At 42.2% G+C, this 14,866-nt stretch overlaps 1 pseudogene; it reads left to right on the forward strand.

Moving 5' to 3' along the window:
- Positions 1 to 14,533, forward strand: part of LOC131415080 (protein mono-ADP-ribosyltransferase PARP15-like) — a 33,703-nt pseudogene extending 19,170 nt beyond the window's left edge.
- Positions 14,534 to 14,866: the final 333 nt, after the last annotated feature.

Here is a 14,866-nt window from a genome sequence, read left to right on the forward strand (position 1 = left end):
TGCTTCTCACCAGTATCAGAACTTTTATTTTTGTATTTTCATTCAATTTTATAAAATAAGGTAGAATGCAAAAAAATTTCTAATAACTGTAAAAATATCCTGGTACAAACTGAGACGGTAACATGCAGACCCTGGAGACCTTCAGGTACTGGGCGATGCCATCATGCTGTGGGCCAGATTGTTTATTCACAGCCGTGGAATGAAGGTTGCCATAGAAAAGATGATTTTCTGTGGGAGGAGGACATCAATGGATTATGTACAAAACAGTGAGTTGAACAAAAGTCTAATCTACAAAAGCTATAACGACTTGTTGAATTTTAACTAATACCTTTACCATTAACATGTCTTATTTAGGGGTGTCAAAAGCAATTTTAGAAGGTGCTGGACCAGCTGTGGAAAAGGAATGTGCTGTACTAGGTATGGTCACATGTTACTTTTGGCTACAACCTGTTGAAAATTGGAGGGCTGAGAATACGGTGAGAGGACCCATGGGAGGACGAGAGGGGGGAGTAAGTGGTGAGCGCTCTGGAAGAAGGTCGCTTCACTGGGCGAGCAGACATAGGTGGTGTGACTTGGTGGCTGTGTGGGAGAGGTCCTTTCTCCCAGCATCCCCTCTGTCTCTTCCTTCCTGAGTATTAAAAGGAACCCAAGCCTGGGTCCTAATAATCCAGGCTCCACCACATACTGAGGGATCCTGGGCATGTCGTGTGACCTCTAAGAGCTTTGCCTCTCTCACCCGTAAGATGCTTTTACTAACAGGGAGTTTGCTAATGGTTTTCCCACAGGTGGTTGTGAGGATCAGAAGGAACAACGAATGTAAAAAGTTTTATAAACTGTAAAGTGCTGTACAAATCATCTTTATTTTCCCCAATCTTGTTCTACTTCATATAGCACATCATGTAGCTGACCTCTAATCCTTTTATGAATAGATGTGGGAGCCTGGGTGGTTCTGAGGTGTTTTCTGACACCAACCAATTCTCCAATTCCACTATCTACCCAGAGTTAGCACCAGATTCCACAAGTTAAAGGGCTCAGTCCCCCAAGGCTGCCCCCACTTCAAATACCAGTTGTAAGTCTCAGGGGCCACCTGTGCTTCTGATGGACCGGCTATAAATTCACGGTTTCCCACAACCCCCTTCTCAGGTTTGACAATTCACTGGAACAACTTACAGAACTCAGTAGAATACTTTTCTTACATTTCCCAGTTTATTATAAAGGATACAACTCAGGAACAGCCAAATGGAAGAAATGTGTCCAATGACAAAACTAAAACAATTTAGTAATGAGTTTGAAGTCCTTTATTAAAGGGAAGACAATCCATGGACTGGGCAGTACGGTGCCTCTCTAGCAGTAGAGCACTCTTCCTGAGGAATTTTGGGCAAGAGTGAGTTCATAGAGCGTTAGAAGAGGCAATGGGGAAATTGTGCGTGCCTGGCTGGGGTTGCATGTCTGCCCTTATTTAGAAAGATCAAGGAACAAGGAGATAAGTACAGAGCCCAGAGTTGGCTAGGTGTTTAGGGCTTGGCTGACAGATATACTGTGTTCCTGGTCAAGTAGAGCATTTACAGGAAAACAAAAGTTTGGTTTCAAAGTTCAGTTTGCTGTTGTGGCACCATGGGGAGGAGCAGCTCCATCTTGGGCCTAGAAATTTATTTAAGCAAATGTGTAGGGCAAGGAGGTAAAAGCAATGTGTTCTGTGGAAGAAGGGGCACAGAGTTTCAATGACCTTTCCAGGCATACCACCCTTCCAGCACCTACATGAGTTTACCAACTAGGAAGTTCCTGAACCCTGTTGTTTAGTGGTTTTATGGAGGTTTCGTTATGTAGGCAGGATTGATTAAATCATTGGAATTGTGATTGACCCTGGAGGTGATGGGGTGGGGCTGAGAGTTCCAATCCTCTAATCATGGCTGGGTCTTTCTGGATACCAGCCGCATTCTGAAGCCATCTAGTCCCACACCCTCCAGGAGTCATCTCGTTAGCCTATAAATACGCTCTTATCACTCAGGAGATTCCAAAGGTTCTAGGAACTCTGAGCCAGGAAACACGGACAAAGACCAAATGTCTATTTTTTCTGATACCACACTGGGGAACCTGTAAGAGTGATCATAAACGATTTATCCTTCAAAACCAGGACTTGTGCCTTGCCCAGTAGACACTCAGCCATGAGTGTGATTTGAAGAAGTCAGTGTCCTACATTGGACAATAATACATTCCCACAACTTGATCTGCTATCGTGCCTGAAACTCCCACTTTAATAGTTCTCCTCTGATTAAGACATTTTGTCTGGAGGAATAAATCCCTGGAGAGAGGTCAGAGGAAGGAGATATTGATCACCAGCATGAGGATGTTAGCAGGGGTCTGTGCGCTGGAAGAGCCAGCTGTCCCTTGGAAGGCAGAGGCAGAGAAGGAAGCTGGGCTGGATGAGCTGGGAAAGCCTAAGGAGGCTGCCTGGGAGAGGAGAGCAGGTGGGACACTCCAGGGGCAGCAGGGAGTGCCTGGGCAGTGGGAGCCCAGCAGGAGGGCAGGGTGGAGTGGGCAGGGACCCAGACTCGTCCTCCTGCATTTGCTGGAGCCCTGCCTTTCTCAGGGTACAAAAGGGCCTTAAAACAGCCCTGGTAATTTTTCATGTGCTTAAAAGCGCTCCAGGTCCTGAGGGAGGGGGAAATTGTCATCCTTTCACACCTCCACACCACAGAACACGTTGCTTTTAGCTCCTTGAAAATTAGCTCCACATAATTGTTCTTCTGGACAGCAGAGTGGGAGTTCAGATCCTGGGCGATCTTAGGCTACTGAGCTTACCTCTCTGTGCCTCCGTTTAACCTGTGAAATGGAGGAAACAGAACCTGCCTCACAGGCTTGTTTGGAGGGTTGAGTGGACTAACGCAGGCAGAGTGCCTTTGAAAGCACCTCAAATATTCAACAATGTAGCTGCTGAGTTAAAGAATCCTGATTGTAGAGAAAATGATCCTGTCACAGTCCCAGTGAATGAAACCAGCTGGGTGGAGGGAGGCTGCACTCAGGAATCTTCTCGGCTTTTCCTGATGTCAGCTATTTTCATTTCTCAGTGATCAAAGTGTTGCTTCCACTAAGTATGTGCTCTGTGTGTTTCCTTTTCTTTCTTTTTTTCAGCTACACGTCCTCACAGAGATTTTATAGTTACACGAGGTGGATACCTAATGTGCAAGATAATAATGCATGTTCTTGGGGATAATGATGTCAGGAAAACTGTGTCCAGAGTTCTAGAAGAGTGTGAACAGAGGAAGTACACATGGGTTTCCCTTCCACTCAGTGCAGCAGGTTTGTATCCTCTTGTCACTGTGGGAGATCAAGATTTGGCCACCCTAAAATCTATCTCTTTACCTTGGTTGTTTTCTCTAGGGACATTTGACCTCCCCCACTAACTGCCTAAAGAATTTGACATGATGGCTCCTTCCTGGAACAGATCTATCATGATGGCTGTAAAGATAATGTAGGATAAATGTTACAATAGGAAAGGCACCAACAAGCCCATCTTATTGGAAGTTCTGTCTCTCTGGCCACATTCTCTGGATGGCCCTGCGAGGAGTTGCCAGACAATCATTTACATTTATAAGGGAAATCTCCATTTGTAAAGGTATCTCCCTCTCTGTTTGGAGAAGAGAGGGGGATGAGCTCATTTCTAGTGACTTATCAATGTGGAAGGTGAGGCCTTAAAGCTGCATAATAACCTTACTCTTGTTTACTGTGCTTTAGTGGTAATCTCCTGTAACTGACTCCCCCCACCCCCAAAATCCTCCTTTGTCATTGGCTGAACATGGTATTTAAGACGAGAATTTCTGCTATTGTGTTGAGAAATGCAGTGTCCCTGCTTTCTCCCATGTATACATGTTATTAAACTTGGTATTATTTTCTCCTGCTAACCTGTCTTATTAATTATTTGGCCAGCCAGAAGAACCTTAAGGGAAAGGGCAGAGGGAGATTCTCCCTCTTTCCCTGACATCACTCAAAAATTGTAAGCAATCCAGATCCCTTTAGACTTAGTCTCAGTCTTAACGAACTCCATGTGCTGAGTCGAGGCAGCAATAGTGATGTGAGTCAGAGAGTGGGCAGCCTTTCAGACCCTGAGGGCCACCTATGGGGCCTCTGCCCCTTTCACCCATCTTTCTTCTTTGTATTGTGTTCCCTAAGTGTCTTCCCATGTTGGGCCCTTAACTTCCTGGTTTTCTCACTCTTCTTCTGTTCCTTTGGGGGATTCATTTACTCTCATTATCTCAATTACTGTTTCTGCCCTGACTCCCAAATCAGCATTTCTAGCCTTCTTCGGGATCTTCTCTGGGACATTTCTCTGTCCTGGAAATTAGTTATAAGAGAGTCCAAACTCATCATCACCATCATCATCCCTTGCAAAGCGTCACCCCTCTTGAGTTGTTTTCTAGTTTCCTCCTTGGGTGGTGCCGTGATGCTCCCAGTTTCCTGCCACCCTTGCTTCCTGGAGCCCTCAGACCCCCAGAGTCAGCAAGTCCTACTAAATCTTCTTCCGGGGGGGAGTTCAGTTTCAGGCTTCCTTTTAGTTTCCAAACCCCAAATACCTCCCCCTTCTGGTTTACTGTGGTGTCTCCCATAGGCCCTTCATTCGCACATTCATTACATTGAAATGCTGTTCCCCAGGCCCTGCGCAAACCGCTGGGGATAAAATCACGAGTGAGATGCAGTCGCTGTCCTCAAGCCACAAGCTCAGCTTCATCCCTCTCACAGTTTCTAGGAACACTTTCCTCATCATCTCTCACATCACACAATAATTTCCTTAGTCGAGGATGATGCTAATGACTCACTCCCTGATTCCTTCACCTCCCAATTCACGGGCTTTTTTAAAGGCCCTGAGAGAACCCCTAATAATGCTTTTACAAGGTTATATGATTTAGTAAAACTTCACAAGTACAATATTTTAACCACGATGGGTTGAAACCACTGTTTCTTCCCACTGTCCCACCTCCCACACAGACTTCTCAGACTGCCCCTGGCACTGGGGGTTGGAGTGGCTACAAGCATTTTTGGAATACAGCTAGGGAAAGGTGACTTGGAAATACAATTTTCAACATTTTAAAATTTTTTGTGATTTATTTATTGTGATTTCTTTTCTGATTCTAAACATTCACTTTTATACATAATTTTATATTTGTAGTTTGTATTTTTTTCTGAGATGTATAAATTTCAAACCCTACAAAACCTGGACCCACTCCTGACTGTTAGTTTCCTCATTTTGCAGACAAAGATTTGAGGTATTAAAGCACAAGGTTATAGCTAGTAAGCAACAGAACTAGGTTCAAACGCAGGCAGCCTGGTCTATACATTTCAACCATGACATTTTTTTTTCATTATGTGTTTTTTTACCGTCATGCTCTTAATTACTATATTCTTAGCTACCACATTCTTATCTCTATTATCTATTACCTTCTATTATCACTCCAATTTTATTGCTGAGTAAATAGAAGTTTAGAGATATTATGGGCTGAGTTCTGTCCCCCCAAAATTCACATGTTGAAGTCCAAACCCCCAGTACCTCAGAATGTGACCATATTTGGAGAAAGGGTCTTTAAAGAGGTAATTAAGTTAAAATGAGGTCATTAGAGTGGTCCCTAATCCAATGTGACTGATGTCTTCCTTAGAAGAGGAGATCAGTACACCGATAGATACAGAGGGAAGACCACGCAAATACACAGGAAGAAGATGGCCTAGGAGAGAGGCCTCAGAAAACTAATCTTTCCAACACCTTGATCTCAGACCTCTAGCCTCCAGAATTGTGAAAAAATGAATCTCTGTTGCTTAAGCACCAATCCATGGCGCTTTGTTATGGCAGCCTTAGCAAACTAACGTAAGAGGGATCAAATGACTTACCCAAGATCATACCACTAATGAGTGGAGAGCCAGGACCTATAAACCCAGACCTTCTACATCCAAAGCATGTTCTCTTCTTTGCACTGCCAATGCCCTGCAACTAAAGCGCACCAGGAACACACATGATGGGGAACGGTGCAGCTTCTCAGCAAGAGGTTGTTAGAAGGGACTTGTTAATGGATTTGAGTTTATGCCAGGTGACTTTGTGGCAGTCTCAAGTAAGTGGGGCTTTGCCCTGGGTTGAATACATCCAGGAAACAGACATAGGTCTATGACTGAGTATCTTATCTAGAAGGAGAGAAAAGCTGTGATTGGTAATAAAGCAACCATCACTCACAGTAGTCAAGATGGAGGATGTCTGGCCAATTTTGGGGTTTGGATAGCATTCATGTTTTTGTCTGTGGTCGGACATGAGTATACAGTGGTCTTGTTTTTGGCTTAATTCACCTCAATCACAGAGTGGTTTATGTGATAATGTTCTATGAAATAGTTTGTGTTAATTTGGAGAACACCAAGACCCAGCTGCGAGTGCCAGGGCAGTTCCTGGCTGTCAGCGGCTGCTTTCCACTTTCTCAGCATCAAGAACTGCACTTGCCAAATCTTGTCACATGACCAGGACCAGCTGAAACTTCTTTTTGCCAGTAAAAAAAACTTTTTTTCAGGAAATGCTAGAAAAAACCTATCATCATTGCTGATGACATAATCAACGCTATTGCAGACTTCACACGGAAATATTCCACCCCGTCATTAAAAAAAGTTAAAGTTGTCATCTTTCCAACTGAGCTGCTAAAGGCATTCCATGACAGCATGAGAAAAAGAGAAGTCTCTGCGTCATCTACCGTTCCATCCATAGTCTCCAGGCTGCATGTAAGAAGTTCATCTTTAAAACATCACGTGGTTATATCTAATATCACTAAGAAAATGTTTAGATGTGAATGCTCACGGTTTCTATCAGTTTCAGGACTTGACAGACAACCTCCTATGATACATGGGAAAAGTATAAGAAGTGTGGGACACAATCTTCTGTCAACTGGTTCTTCTTCTGAGGAGCAAAAATCATGCCTGGGACACAGGAATAGCAAGTGAACAGGAAGAGAATAGAGATGAGGGAGCAGGAAAAGGGGAACAGGCTTTGAAAATGCTAGCCGGTCATCTCATCATTTACTTATTGATTGGTACTGAGCCTCAGTGTCCTTGTCACTATGAACTAGCTGATCAGTGCTGGTTCTTGATCATCCACCTCTAGACAAGTTAGCCTGGGAGTGGACGCAGAGCAAGAAGGGAGCAGCCAAAGTCCTCTGGTTGTAGCACATCAGGGGCAGGCAGAGTCCCAGGTGTGATTCTGTAAGGTGTGTAGATGCATTATCTTTAAGTGTCTGTGTCAACCTGCTCCTCTGACCTAGCTTTCCCCCATTTTGTGGCTTCTGTCCTGCTGTTTAACTAGAAATGCAGTCTCCTCTGGCAAACACTGTTTTTGCCCATTTTGAGCACTCACCCATGAAGCACTGTGAGTTTCACTAGTGATGAGGCACACCAGTCATCAGCAGCCTCCCGAAACTGAAAATTGCTGCCTCCTGCTGCCAGCGGGAATTTCAGTTCTCTCTGAACTTATTTCCTGACTATTATCCTCCTCAGTGTAATACAGCACATGTAAGAGCTACACACACACACGCGCACACGCGCGCACACACACACACAATAAATGAAAATGATAGCTGGATCTGTTAAGGCTCTTACAGTAACGAGTAATAGAAAATCCAGTTTAAACTGGCTTAAGCGACAATGGAATTCATTAACTCACATGATTATAAAGTCCAGGCATACCGACTTTAGGTGCAGTTTGATCCAGGTGCTTATATGGTATTATCTTGACCCTGACTTTCTTCATCTCTCACTCTCTTCTCAGCTGTGCTGTCTTTATCCTCAGGCTTCACGTGGTGAAAGAAGGCTGCTAGCAGCTTCAGGCGCGTATCTTGGTATGGTCAGGTCCAATAGAAAAGACAGTATCCAGTGGAGATATATACTTATCATGGGAACATGACAGCTGAGAACAGAAATACTCATATACGACCTGAGATTCCTTCTAACTGGACCAGCTTAGGTCATCATCGCAGCCAGGCAACTAGAATTACACTGAGTGGCCAAGCCAGAGTCACATGCCCCACACTTGAGCTAGCAGAGATCAATATCTGAAGCAAGGGGGAAGGGTGGTTCCCCAGAGGAAATTCAGGATGCTTGTACCAGGAAAAGGGGAAAAGGATGCTGGGCAGTTAAAAATAATACATACCTACTATAGTATCTAGGGATATATAAACTACCATTGTTTTCCCTTTGGTCTTTGTAGAAGAAAATTTTTATTTAAACATAAGAACATAAGTCATTATCGGTAAAGTGAAAAATAAACTGTTTCATTCACTGCTGCTTTCATCAAGAATTTAACTGAACTTATGAAATTTAAAAAACAAAACAGGGGGCCAGCCCAGTGGAGCAAACAGTTAAGCACGTGCACTCCGCTGGGGCGGCCCGGAGTTCACCGGTTCGGATCCCAGGCACACACCAATGCACCGCTAGTCAGGCTATGCTGTGGTGGTGTCCCATATAAAGTAGAGGAAGATGGGCATGGATGTTAGTCCAGGGCCAGTCTTCCTCAGCACAAAAAAAAAAAAAAAGAGGAGGATTGGCATTGGATGTTAGCTCAGGGCTGGTCCTCCTCACGAAAAAGAAAAACAGGAAAGTTAGAGAAGCAAACAAAAAAATGACTTAAATCAGCAGACAAGCGGCCACATGGCACTTGAGGCAAAAACAAACAGCAACAAAACTGCCTTACATGATCTTTGTTGGTGGATAAAAGGAATAATATAGATAAAGTGTCAGGTGAAAGGAAGTTTGTTGGCAGAGGTAAGCAGAATTTTAGTAATAATTTATTTTATGTACTTCTTTAGAAGAGAACTTACAGGGGATAGCTTTAAGCTTCATTGAGCAGATGATACACAATTACTTTTCCAATGTATGTTAAAGCTATTTATTGTTTCAGAGAGCAATTATTGAGCACCAACTGTATATCAGACACTAGAGTTGTAGATTTGGAGTCATGTAAGTAGGTGGGAGTTGAAGCCAGTGAGTGTGAATTGGATTATCCATGGAGAGTATGAAGGGTGAAGAGAGTGAAGATTGAGGCAGAGCCAGGATTCTTGGTGTTTAATCTCACCTCCACACGTATAGAGGAGACTGAGACAGGGCACACAGTGGGAGGTGCAGGAGGGCATTTATCTTGAACGCCAGGAATGGAAAAGTATAGTGACATTTATCTTTTAAATGAGATATACAGAAAAGGGCTCAGGAAAGTGCCTGGCACATGGTAAACACTTACAGAAAGGTAGCTATTGTGTTATTTTCCATGAAGCACTGGGCTGCAAGTCAATAGAACAAGATTCTGTTCCTTACTTTGGTGGCGGCCTTCCGTATAACATTGCATGCATGAGTACTCAGCTTTCCTGGGACTCGGTTTTCTCATCTCTAAGTTGTCTAGCCAGAGTCACCTCTTGCCCACAAGGCAGAGTAGGCAGCACAGTTTGGTGTGGCTTAAGGATGTGATTTAAATGTCTCTCCTCTCGGGCCGGCCCCGTGGCTTAGCGATTAAGTGCACGCGCTCCACTGCTGGCGGCCCGGGTTCAGATCCTGGGCGCGCACAGACGCACCGCATCTCCGGCCATGCTGAGGCCACGTCCCACATACAGCAACTAGAAGGATGTGCAGCTATGACATACAACTATCTACTGGGGCCTTGGGGGAAAAAATAAATAAATAAAAATTAAAAAAAGAAAAAAAGTCTTTCCTCTCAAGAAAATACCCTTGGCTTTACACTTTACTCCCTTTTTAAGTACAGATACTTCTGGAATGTAGAAAAGATCAAGCTTAATCATTTTCCAAGAATAATAACCATATATTTATGAAGGACTTGGCATTCCTTAAAGTGCTTCCACGCCTCTTATTATATTTTAAATTTGTTACAATCCCATGAGGCTGTATATAGAGCAGGTCTTATCATTTCTGTCATATAGATGAGAACATGAAGACTCACTCAGAAGTGGGATCACTTGTTCGATGCCACATGGCTGGTCACAGGTTGAGGTGGATCAGGTCTTCTGATTCCAAGTCCTGGTAGTTTCTGCTCTGCAACCTCGTGGCATGAAAGGAAGAGGGGGCCCCAAGAAACACTTCACTGCCTTACTGCCCAGTATTGCCTGCTGCATTCAGAGAAAAGAAAGTAGCAGGTCCAAGAGAACTCTAAGGCCTAGGACTAGAAATGATTAGGCCAAAAGATCTGAAAAGAATGGGCAGTGGGGAAAGGAAATAATTTACGGAAACTACACATCCTATTGGCAGGAAACTTCTCCAGAAAATCTCTTTTAAAATGGAATTTGAAAAAGTCTTCTAGATTAGGGTTAGATGCTTCCCTTGGTCACCAGAGGTTCCTTCCCTGGAAGGACCTGCCAGACAGGAAAGGAGTGCCTTGGATCCCTCTCTCTAGCCTGATGTATCTTTCACTAACAATGAATAAATTGTGGCTTTGTTTGTAGGGAGAAATTCTTTGGTTTATACCTGTGGTGTTGTGGCATTTTCTTCTCTAATACTATCTGTCCATACTTCTGCTACTCATGCCATCTCAGGAAGTTGATGTGTAGCCTCAATGTGTTAGAAGTTTCTGGAAATCATTGGAAAGCAAAGGAAAACTCCTAGTTTCATCACTTTATATGGAAGCATTCACTTAGCACTTCCAGTATTTTCCTTACGTAGTGTTTACTTAGCGTAGAAGGTGAGATAGAGAACAATGTGCTTTAAATATCTTTAGTAGGGTCATCATGTGTCAAAAAAAAATAATAAAGGACCACACTAAATAAAACTGATAAAGTTGAAAACATCAATAAATTGGCTTTCATGTTAAGATATCAGTTTCTTATGGAATTAATTCTATAGAATTTTCTGGGAAAATTATAATTTCAAGCTAGAGTGAATCTAAGTCTACCTAAAAATTTTAGTTACGCCATTATTTAACATATATCATATTAGTGTCAGAACCATTCACTTCATCTGTGGTACCAAATTGAGGATAATAAAAGGAGCAACTGTGAAATGTGTAGCGTTTTTTTTTTTCCAAAGCCCGGGATGAGATGAATGAGAAACAAGAGCGTAGGAAGTGCCCTGATTTTCAGACAGCCCTGGAAATGAATGTCATGTTTTCACCAAATGCTGACTTTCTAGATGATATTCCTGTACACTGGACTGACGTGAATCAGCAGTGGTCCTGTGTGATCCAGCTACAACCCGGACAGTCAGAATATGACACTGTGAAGGACAAGTTCTCTCAGACTTGTTCTTCCTACAAAATAGAGAAGGTAATATTACATTAAAGAATTACTTCTTTTAAATATTGAAGAACAAATATGAAAGTCATCTTTTTTCATAACACTCTTCCTTCCTTTATTCCTTACTATATTAATGTTAATTAGACTCACTCAAGCTCCCTAGACTTCAAATCTTATGGTTCATTCATTAGCAGTAATGAAGGAGATTCCCAAAAGTCACATGTATATGTCTGGATACTTATAATTCACAAACCCACTCAAACTGATTAAACAAGAAGAAATATATTGGAAATTAATGGAAAGTGAAGAAGGAGGATGGTCTTTGAAGCAGTTTGATCAAGTTGTTCAATGATGTCATAGATCTGGTTCCTCTGGCTTTGCTGTCCACAGTGTCAGTCTCATCTGAAGGCTGGACTCCCTTTGTGATTATAGGATGGCTGCTGGTGGCAATCAGGGGGTCTCTGTTTCCCCCATTCACATCCCACAGAAGAGAAACTGTGTTCTATCCCACAACCACTGGATAAGAGTCCCAGGCTTTGTGTTGAGTGGACCACTCCAACCAGTCTGTGTCAGGCGAGTGCCATATGCCATTGGCTTGGACCTGGGCTGTTGGATCCCATCATTGTGTGCTGCCATCATGAGATTACCTTGATTGGTTTAACCTAATTATAAGTGGAGAGCTATAAGTGGAGCCAACACTACCCAAACCAGGAGTTGCTGTGCAATGGGGATGAAGTGGAATGGATGTTTAGAAATTCCCACAATGTCCACTATGCTGCATAAAAATGTTAGCCAGTAAAGTATAGGAGTTTTTAGAAGGTCATTATCATATTATGTATATCAGAACAGGGTGTGGTATCATAATAATTTAAAATCTAGCTACTACTTCCATAAAACTGTGAACTTAACTACATTAGAGCACTTATGAAATTGTGTTTTGATAACCCTTCACTTTCCTGACTGCACTATTAGACAGTGGGCTTAAAGTAGGAGTCGCATCTTACTCATCTCAGGATTCCTAGTACTTAGCACAGTGCCTAGCATGTCGTAGGATGCAATACTTATTGAAAGAACTTAATTGAATGTATGACCTTAATCCCTCAGAAAGAAGGAGAATCAGAAGAGAGAGACTCCTGCAGAAAGGACAGAATCTAAAGGAGGAGGTGCTTTGTGATGTGAAAAGCTATTGAGAGTACAAGAACCTCGCTTCAATAGTGTTTACCCAATATCTGCAACTCTCTTGGCCCTTCTCCTTCTATCACACACATTTTGCAACAGTCCAACTTTGGATTTGTTCCATAACCTACCTTCTCTCCTGCTGCTCCTAGATAAAATCATTACTAATTCATATTCCCTAATAGCTGAACACTCCAGGTGCCTGGAATCCTTCATTACTTCCTCCAGTCAGTTTCCTGATGCATTCCCATTCCAAATCTTCATCACTCTCCTTGAGGCCTCCATCACTCTCAGCAAAATAACTTTTCCTCCTGCTTTTATTGTTTGGTTTCTCCTCAGCATCTGCTACAGGTATCCACTCCATTCTTCTTGAACCTCTCTTCTTCATTTGTTTCTAGAACATCATTTCCTCAGATTCCTCCTCCCTCTCTAGATATAGATTATCTGGATCCCTTTCTTAGGCTTTCATAGTCCATATGAGTTCTCCTAACTCATCCCTTATCTCTCTGAGGGGTAGTGATTTGTTTCTTGTCTTTCCCCTCCATTAACTAGAAGTTCTTGAGGGCAAAGACCCAAGACAGGGCTTGATTCATAGCAGATGTTCAATAGATGACTATTGAATGTACGCTAAATTCATTTTCTAGAAGGAAGAAGAACCAACAGAGAATGATGTTTTGAAAAAGTTAAAGAAAGACAAAGTTGTAAGGAAGGGGTGGTTCATGGTTTGAAATGCTGTTGAGGGTCTAGAAAGAAATAGTCATTAGATTAGCAATTATCAGCTGATTAATAACCATAATTGGAGCAATGCAGAAAAAACTGTTACTGGGAAGAAGACATATAGAGTGGGTTTGGAGATAAAAGGAGTTGAGGAAATAATTATTGAATTATCACAAATTTTTGAATAGGTATTTGAATGTCAGTGAATCTCCAGGGATTCCAGGGAATATATATATAGGTAAACATTTTCATATATACTTTGTAAGTTCTGTTATGTAAAATAGGTAGTAATAAGCACTATTACAAAGTACAGATACTAATAGATACTTTAGCCTATACTTTTTCTAAAGTCAGAAAGGTACCTACTCTCTCAATTTCCTGTTTATTTGCATTTTCTTATCCTTTTCCTTCACCTCCTCCTCCCCTCTCAGACCTCTCCTCCTCCTCGTTCTCCTCCTTCTCCATATTGCTTTTTTATAATCCACACACATGAAAAAAAAACCCACAATATACTGAGCTCTAAGGTCATTTCCAAAATGTTTTGCTTTTTGTCATTCATAGATTGAGAGGACACGGAATGTAATTGTCTGGCAGAGCTACCAGGTAAAGAAAAACCACATGGACACCAAGAATGGCCAGACAGATAATAAGAGACTCCTCTTCCATGGGACAGATGCAGACACCGTGCCGTATATCAGTCAGCATGTCTTTAATCGCAGTAATGCTGGGATGAATGGTAAGGAAGCGAGTAATCTGGCTGATCAGAATGAGGTGGACAGTAGTTCTGGTGTTGACTGTTCATACCCATGCAGTGTAGAACCATAGATGGCAGCCATATTGTCATCGTCAGGATGGAATGCACTGTGTTCCACTGAAAGGAGACTGGCAACCTTCTGAGGACAGGTGGAGTGAATTTTAGAAATGATGAAAAGTGGCTTTGGTGGACAAGAACTTCATTTTTAAAAAGTTTCGTTGGGTTTGGGCATGGTTCTACATACTGTGATAATTTTATGTTCTTAGGAAGGCTTTTGTCTTTCTCTTTACGGCAGCAGCCTATGGAAAATGGAACCTATTTTGCAGTTGATGCCAGTTATTCTGCTGATGATCAATACTCCAGACAAGACAGCGGTGGGAGAAAGCATATTTATGTTGTGTGAGTACTTACAGGAGTCTATACACGTGCAGGAATAATTAACCCTCCATCAAAGAACACAGAGAATCCCACAGATCTGTACGACTCCGTCACAGGTGATACCCAACATCCAAAGCTATTTGTGGTATTCTCTGATAATCACACTTATCCAAAATATCTCATGACTTTCAAATGTTAAAAAAAATAGGTTTCTTTTAATCTCAAAAAGGTTATGCAGTCATCTATTTATGAGAACAATCTATAGAGTTTTTGTCTTTGCCTTTGACTTGTTTACGTAGATAAAAATCACCCTGTTAGGTGCTTAAATGCTGAAAACAGGCTTTTAAAAAATGCTCTAGTGCAATTTGTAGCATTCTTCTCTTCTGAGCATATTGACAGGTGGAAGCTGAGAGATGTAAATGACACAATTATAGCTACAACTATCCACAGACACCAAATCTGTAGAAGAACAAAGAGCAGATAAGTTTTTTCTACCGGAAAAGAGATAAGATGAATCACTTTAAAGCCAAGATGTTATTGTTCTTATTGGAACATGTTAAGATATCAAACTGTGCTGAGCTAAACCATACTTCTCAAT

This window comes from Diceros bicornis, chromosome 15 (assembly GCF_020826845.1).
Source record: "Diceros bicornis minor isolate mBicDic1 chromosome 15, mDicBic1.mat.cur, whole genome shotgun sequence".
Taxonomy (NCBI): Eukaryota; Metazoa; Chordata; class Mammalia; order Perissodactyla; family Rhinocerotidae; genus Diceros; species Diceros bicornis.